The following is an 8,283-nucleotide window of genomic DNA, read 5'->3' as shown; positions in this document are numbered from 1 at the left end:
CCAAAAATTGTGTTCTGGATCCGCCCTTGGCCACAGCTGTTTGACAATACCAGCCACTTGCAGACAATACAACAATCAACAGCCACACAGTAGCCACAGCTGTTTGACAATGCCTGCCACTTGCATGCAATACTTTATCAGGTCAATACAACAATCAACAGCCACACAGTAGCCACAGCTGTCTGACAATGCCAGCCACTTGCAGACAATACTTTATCAGGTCAATACAACAATCAACAGCAACACAGTAGCCACAGCTGTTTGACAATGCCTGCCACTTGCAGACAATACTTTATCAGGTCAATACAACAATCAACAGCCACACAGTAGCCCCAGCTGTTTGACAATGCCTGCCACTTGCAGACAATACTTTATCAGGTCAATACAACAATCAACAGCCACACAGTAGCCACAGCTGTTTGACAATGCCTGCCACTTGCAGACAATACTTTATCAGGTCAATACAACAATCAACAGCCACACAGTAGCCACAGCTGTTTGACAATGCCTGCCACTTGCAGACAATACTTTATCAGGTCAATACAACAATCAACAGCCACACAGTAGCCACAGCTGTTTGACAATGCCTTCCACTTGCAGACAATACTTTATCAGGTCAATACAACAATCAACAGCCACACAGTAGCCACAGCTGTTTGACAATGCCTGCCACTTGCAGACAATACTTTATCAGGTCAATACAACAATCAACAGCCACACAGTAGCCACAGCTGTTTGACAATACCAGCCACTTGCATACAATACTTTATCAGGTCAATACAACAATCAACAGCCACACAGTAGCCACAGCTGTTTGACAATGCCTGCCACTTGCAGACAATACTTTATCAGGTCAATACAACAATCAACAGCCACACAGTAGCCACAGCTGTTTGATAATACCAGCCACTTGCAGACAATACAACAATCAACAGCCACACAGTAGCCACAGCTGTTTGACAATGCCTGCCACTTGCAGACAATACTTTATCAAGTCAATACAACAATCAACAGCCACACAGTAGCCACAGCTGTTTGACAATGCCTGCCACTTGCAGACAATACTTTATCAGGTCAATACAACAATCAACAGCCACACAGTAGCCACAGCTGTTTGATAATACCAGCCACTTACCAACTTGGATCCAAACAAAACTGTCATTGACACAAGAGGGCGCAATTTTGTTTCTTTTTATTTAATATTCATTAAAAAAAATTGTCAGTGACGTGTCCCAGAAACCAAAACTATTTTTTAAGTCGAACCTGGTTTGTGACAGCCATCAAATCATTGGATACAAAAAGAGGGGCCAATCATCACCAAGCAACTACAGACCAGTTTCCCTCACGTGGGTAGCCTGCAAATTACTGGAACATATCTTTAATCACTTGTGTGAAACCCAGCTCATAAACACCATGGAAGAAATCCATCGACACCTAGATCAAAATAACAAAGCTCAGATAGATGTGCAGGTGCTTGACTTCAGCAAAGCATTCGACACTGTAGCCCATGAGAGATTACTTCATAAAATAGAACACTATGGGATTAGAGGCAACACCTTGACATGGATCAGAACATGGTTAACCAACAGAACCCAACAAGTAGTTGTAGATGGAGAAACATCAGCCCTACATCAGGAGTCCCCCAGGGCACCGTACTAGGCCCTTTGATGTTTCTACTCTACATCAATGACATTGGTGACAACATTAGCAAAGACACCAAAATCAAGTTATTTGCTGATGACTGCCTACTATTCCGACGCATTGCTAACTTCAATGACCAACAACAACTCCAAAAAGATCTGGATAGCCTTGTGAGCTGGTCTCATCAATGGCAGATGTCTTTTAAGCCACAGAAATGTCACACCCTACATATGACAAGAAGCAAAAATCATCATGATAATATCAACAGATTGATGAATGCCAACCTTTCTGTTGTACCCAACCATCCATACCTTGGAGTTGAAATTCAAAAAGATTTGTCATGGTCTCTTCACATCATTCAAATAGCAAGCAGAGCTAATACAACACTTGGTTTTGTGAGCCCATGCCTCCAACACTGCAGAACAGTCAGCAGGGTCACTATGCTTTACCGCTCCATCCATGAAGAAATTGCCCTTGACATCCCTTATTACATCACCCCAGTAGAACGACCACAAAGAAATAGACATAATCAGCCCTACGCTTCCTTGCAATGCCGCACACAAGCGTACCACAAAAGTTTGTTCCCAAAGACGATTGAAGACTGAAACGAGCTCCCAAATGATCTTATTCATCAAACATCATCATCCCAATTTAAGATATCCCTAGGAAAACATCTTTCATCACAACCTTACTTTCACGCTCGCACGGCACCGGCGTGAAGTCAAACTGCATGATGATGCCTAGCGGCAATATCCAGTCAACTTTCTGAAATTCTGTCATCACATTCTTAAATTTGTTAAAAAAGTGTAATGTAACGATTCAACCATCCTTTTTTACCAGACTACCTCTCAAACTGAATTGACATTGCATGACTGGACATGGCGTCGCGTTATCGTCACCTGGGGGTACAAAGACTCAGGGTCAATAGAACAGAGGATCAAGCAGAGGATATGAACCAAAAACTTTTCAATTCATTCAAGGATAACTAAGGCTACACCATGGAACAAAAGAGGAATCAAACTTGCTACTTACTTGGTGTAAATCTTAGTCAGCCCAACTCCGTCAATCAGTGGAGGTTGATCCATGTCTCAATGGTGTGCTCGATTGATTGCCTGGTCCACTGCTTCGTTACCACCCAAATAACTCCCCAACCAAGAGAACTAACTCAGACTGGTTGATTTCAATCAGCTGTTTGAGCAAAAATAACAAAACAGGAATAACAGTAACAATCATAAGGAAATGTTTCTACATTGGAAGCTACGGCAACAGTTGAAAATAAGTTACGAGTTGCAATACGACAGCTGTTTCTTGCAGCGTGTTCTTGAAAGCATGTTTGGCAATTAAACCGTGTAATTTGTGATTTTTTTTATTTCATTTCAACCAGCAAACTAGTGCTCATCTAAACAAGGATGCTTACAATGTAATAACTAACCTGATGAAGTTTTGGCTCTATGAATGCTCTATATTTTGAGAAAACTGAACAAACATAACCACAATATTCTGAATCTCAAATTCCAAAGTTGCCGGTAAGGCTGAAACGCTACGCCTGTGTCACAATATGATACGTATCACGATACATATCAAACGATACGATAAATATCGCGATATATCTTGGTATAAAAAAATAAATAAAATCATATCAGATGAACTTAATCAGGGTCTAAGTCCTCTTTAATCTGTCTCTACTCGTTTCTGATAATACACAAATACAGTAAGGTACTACCGTAATTTTCTGAATATAAGCCGCGCGGCTAATAAGCCGCACCGACCGCAGCGGTTTCAATTTTGTAAGGCCTCCAAATTCTAGTCAAAATGCTCTGAGCCAGTTCCATTTACACTACAGAAGCTATAAAAAGGGCCACAAAAGTTATATCAAATCATTTACAATAGATACTCTAACAAACAAATATGGAAATTGATGATGAGAAATAAACTACGGGAATTACTGCCGGCTGCCCCGTCCGGTCCCCGGCCTTAAAAGTTAATGCATGGCCCGGCACCGGCAGCCTGCGCTGGTGAATGACAACATTTTCCTGCAGCACGTGAGAGAGAATGCAACCCACCGTGTGTTGTCTGTGTTCCTTCCTCCATGTCTGACTGGAGCGTTACAAATCTTGTTTTTGTGGAAACAGTTGCTGATTTGTTTTGCCCTAAGACTAAACAGGTGCCGTTTGACCTCAAAACTTATCAAATTTGTGTGATTACTAGCGAGTAGTTACGTTGAAAGTTTGAGTTTCGATCGTAACTTTCTTAAAAAAATCAAAACCAAAGATCTTGTCCTGTAGCGCCGTAGGAAACGATGCCGACATTTTCATGGGCGAATCCATTAATTTTGCAAGGGGTGATTCAGTCCCCTTTTTTAGTTTTACATCGTTTGTGTTCAAAAAAATATATTGTGACGTTGAACAACTTATTATCTAATAAAGAAATATTTCGAACACCATAACAAGTATTGGTCGTCATTTTTCTTTTTTTAATCAGCGGAAATATTGGTAATTATTGTTCCCAAGAAAGAACACCACCCCTTCATTACCACAAATGGTGTGGTCCGCTGGGGAATTAAGCATGCCGCATAGCAGCAGCTGCACTAGTATCACGATGGAGGAATCCTCCATGGTATCACGTACGGCTGGCCGCAAGCGTCTAAGACAGCTTTCACCGTACTTTTTACCACTCGGTTTTGGTTTCGGTTTGTTAATAACTGTATTAATTGATAATTCATTTCAGCAACACATCTCTTCTTGTACCAGTACATTAAATACACATGTGAATCTTATTTTTATTCTTTGCATTATTATTTTTACATTTCGTGCTTCTCATGCATCGCAGTTGCTTGCAATTTTCTTTCGGTGCACTGCCGCTGTTATTTATTATATTATTATTAATAATATCGATATCAAACATTCGTACCGATATATCGTATCGTGAACGAATGTATCGCGATGCACCGATATATCGATGTATCGTTTCAGCCTTAGTTGCAGAGTCATATTTTGAATTGCGCCCTCTCATGACACATTCCCCAAATCAGCATTTGGGACATGATTCTCATTCAGCCGGTTTCACCCATTTGTGGATTCTCCAATTGAAAACCAAGAACGAACTGAACTGTTATACACTGCCCAGTTAAGTTAGGAATATATGTCTATGTAGAACAAAGGTTCACAAAATTAAATCCCTTCCAGTACAATCAATGAATTTGTTAAAAAAATGTATCTTTAATAGTGTGATAAATTTCAGTAAACATTCTATGTGCACAAAAAAGTTATTTCTGATTTGATGACATCATCAGTCAAAAGCGGTAAGTGAATACTGATAAAGTTCGGAGAGGATACATTTTCATTGTGAAGTGAAAAAAAACGTATGAAAATATGGGAAATATAATTGTTTGTATTAATTAATAACACCTAACTTCCAGTTTGATGACGTCACAGCATTAGAGTTATCCAAACGTGAACATTGTAATGGATATCATTACTTGGACTACGAAGATATGACAGGGATCAAATGATAGAATTAAATTTAAAATATGATCCTTTTCAAATTCTAAAATTAAAGAAAGCAAACTCTATTGGATGTGCCGCTAGGGGGCGCCCTTTCGGATGATGACGTCATCACACTTTTTTTGTGTCTGGTATTCCTCACTTTCATAATATGTGTGTAGTAAAATGCTTCCACTTTTGACTTGCATTCGGTGAAGGTCAAGCGGTTTTGTGTCTGGAACAAGAAATGTTTCTCACGGCATAGTCTACAACCTCACGAAAAAACGAACACGATACTCTATGTAGTTCAAAAGATACAGCGCAAACTATTTTGTCAGAATTTGCCCTAAAATTGCTTGTAATTTGATACTTGATGACGTCATGATGACGTAACAAAATTTAGGCCACGAGAAGGAAAGTTATAGATTTGTGTCCGGACTTTTTTGAAAACACATGAGGCTTTTTTTCATTATTCATTATTTTTTATTGACCATGGTGTTTTACATAATACAAGCAGCGGCATAGCCAGAGTTTTCACATATACCCATATACTATATGTATATTGATGATACACCCATGCTACACCCATGCTGCACCCATGTAATGTAGTATATTTACACAACCATAGTAGGCCTATATAGTATATTGTACTATGTGAACAGGTGTTTACACACAGGGTTTTTTTAAAGAAAAAATGTGAATCTAAAAACGAATTATCCAGGAATGTCAACAAATGAAACAGCTCAGAGCCTCATGTAGATCGTGGTACCATATCACTGATTTCGTGACTAGGCCTAATGCCTCTTCTGTATCTGCGGCTCAAGGCAGTCCTCGCATTGCGGGTAGGTATCACCGTCATCCAGACGAGAACAATGCATGGTATCAACGCACGCGCACGCGTGCGCGTGGAGACATTGCGAGAATCCGATGTGCCCATTGGTTACTCCTAGAACTATGAGGCTCCGCATGAGCGGAGCCTCATAGACACAGAACTCCGCAAAATTGTTTGCAGCACAAAACACCAATTAAGTACAAAAACGTCCATCAAAACAGAGACATTTCCCACAGAACCGCTGCACAGATTGCCCCTAAACTTCAAACAATACCTCATGACATAGTCACGTTATGTGCACCCAACAAACATCGGTGGATTCTGTCTGTTTTCGGCAAATATGATGAAAAATATGCCCTTTCCGCACTGAGCCAACCTAACACTTGAAACGAGCACGCGCGCAGAATGATCGCAGTCATTTTCGGTTCGATCGCTCGGAGCGCGCCGCGGGGGGTACGTACTTGCACTTGTACGCATGCGCATACTATCGTTCCGCTCTACACCATACCCCCCGCGGCGCGCTCCGAGCGATCGAACCGAAAATGACTGCGATCATTCTGCGCGCGTGCTCGTTTCAAGTGTTAGGTTGGCTCAGTGCGGAAAGGGCATATTTTTCATCATTTTTGCCGAAAACAGACAGAATCCACCGATGTTTGTTGGGTGCACATAACGTGAGTATGTCATGAGGTATTGTTCGAAGTTTAGGGGCAAACTGTGCAGCGGTTCTGTGGGAAATGTCTCTGTTTTGATGGACGTTTTTGTACTTAATTGGTGTTTTGTGCTGCAAACAATTTTGCGGAGTTCTGTGTCTAATGAGGCTCCGCTCACGCGGAGCATCATAGTTCTAGGAGTACCCATTGGTCGGTGCGGTTGGAGCGATTTGACCTGTGTCCCCAACGACGCCGCGACACTGGCAAAGCGATGATACTGTTTTCATAGCTGCATTTATGGATAAATAGATCGTCTTTCCGCTGTGCGCGATTTGGAAAGTTTTTTTTTTTTTATAATGAAATTTTTTGTAATAATGAAATTTTTTGAAATAATGAACATTTTCGTGCGGTAGCTTTTCAGGCATGCGGGAGGTGGACGCAAATCTATAACTTTCATTCTCGTGGCCCTAGAACATCTTCGTAACATGGTACAAGTTAACACTAGGTTTCTGGATCATACTGTGACCAAAATGCCCCCAAATCCCACTTTTTACTTAAGTTTTATTACTCTAAATCTTACCTATATCCTCCTAGAGATCTGGCATTTTTGTCTAGAAAATTCCTGTTGTCTTTTTAGTATTATTTCTAGGTAGTTTTGAGTATTTTCCTGCCGAAATTCTGTGTGTACACTCACGTGTTTGTTTACACATGTCAGCTGTGCTATAAATAGCGTGATGGTAAAATCCAACATGGCTGCCATTTGAGCAGCGCTTAAAACGTTTCTGATTGGCTGAAAGTTCTAAAATTATTTCTAGCAAACTGAGACTTCTAAAAAGTAATTTATATTATTAGAACGTTTTACTAAATAATTATGTAGCTTCTTTAGATGTGAGGTTGTCTAATTTGAATCAACTTTGAAAGTTGGGCAAGTTTTGATGACTTTTCTGTCAGATTTCGTCTGGTAAGTCACAGCCTCGACTCCATGGGCGCGTGCACATTCCTTCACTAACCCCTGGCCGTGATGTACACATCAATGATGCTGACTGGCTATTCAGAGTGTACTGCGCGCGCATTTCGAAGATTGATACATTTAATACAAATCTTTGCTAAATAACGCAGTGTCCAAACCTTATGTTTGAAAGGATGGATTCTTCAAAATCACAATTTTTAACATTTTAAAGATGGCGTCGGCACGTCAAATGGATAAACTTCTGCCTAATTACCGTATAATGTGCCATATTTCGATAGTTTAAATTACACAATTCCAGGGGTTAAGATCGCGCAAGGCATGATGGGAAGCAACATGGCGCAGAAAGATCTCGTACCCATGGGAACGAGGTTGGGCAAGTCAGTGACTGTCTCATGATTATTCATATCTGTGACATCACTGAATTTTCTTCAATGAACTTAAAGGGAATATACATTATTTGCTTTTGCTGTAATTTTCAGAAATGAATGGAATTGGGGGGTTTGGAAATATATAGCAAATATAGTTACACTGACCTTTTGAGGTTTTGGGTTCAAAAATGCTATAAAAACCAAGAAAAACAATCATTTTCCTGTAGTCTGGTTCCCTGACTCCATATAAGAAGAAACAGAGCAGTTTACATACATTGGGGAATTGTAAGGTCAGAGAACCAGTCTAGCTGGCTCGTACCCGTTCATAGGTGTGTAATTG

At 40.4% G+C, this 8,283-nt stretch overlaps 1 long non-coding RNA gene across 1 annotated transcript; it reads right to left on the bottom strand.

Moving 5' to 3' along the window:
• Positions 1-2,707: 2,707 nt before the first annotated feature.
• On the bottom strand, positions 2,708-7,321 carry LOC119733218. The gene is made up of 2 exons (XR_005271712.1): positions 7,186-7,321; positions 2,708-2,829 (listed from the first exon to the last, which is right to left on the bottom strand). It is a non-coding gene; the product is annotated as an uncharacterized LOC119733218 (long non-coding RNA).
• Positions 7,322-8,283: the final 962 nt, after the last annotated feature.

The sequence above is a fragment of the Patiria miniata genome, unplaced genomic scaffold (genome assembly GCF_015706575.1).
Source record: "Patiria miniata isolate m_02_andy unplaced genomic scaffold, ASM1570657v1 HiC_scaffold_25, whole genome shotgun sequence".
NCBI classification, from domain to species: domain Eukaryota; kingdom Metazoa; phylum Echinodermata; class Asteroidea; order Valvatida; family Asterinidae; genus Patiria; species Patiria miniata.
This window is presented reverse-complemented; position numbering and strand designations above follow the sequence as displayed.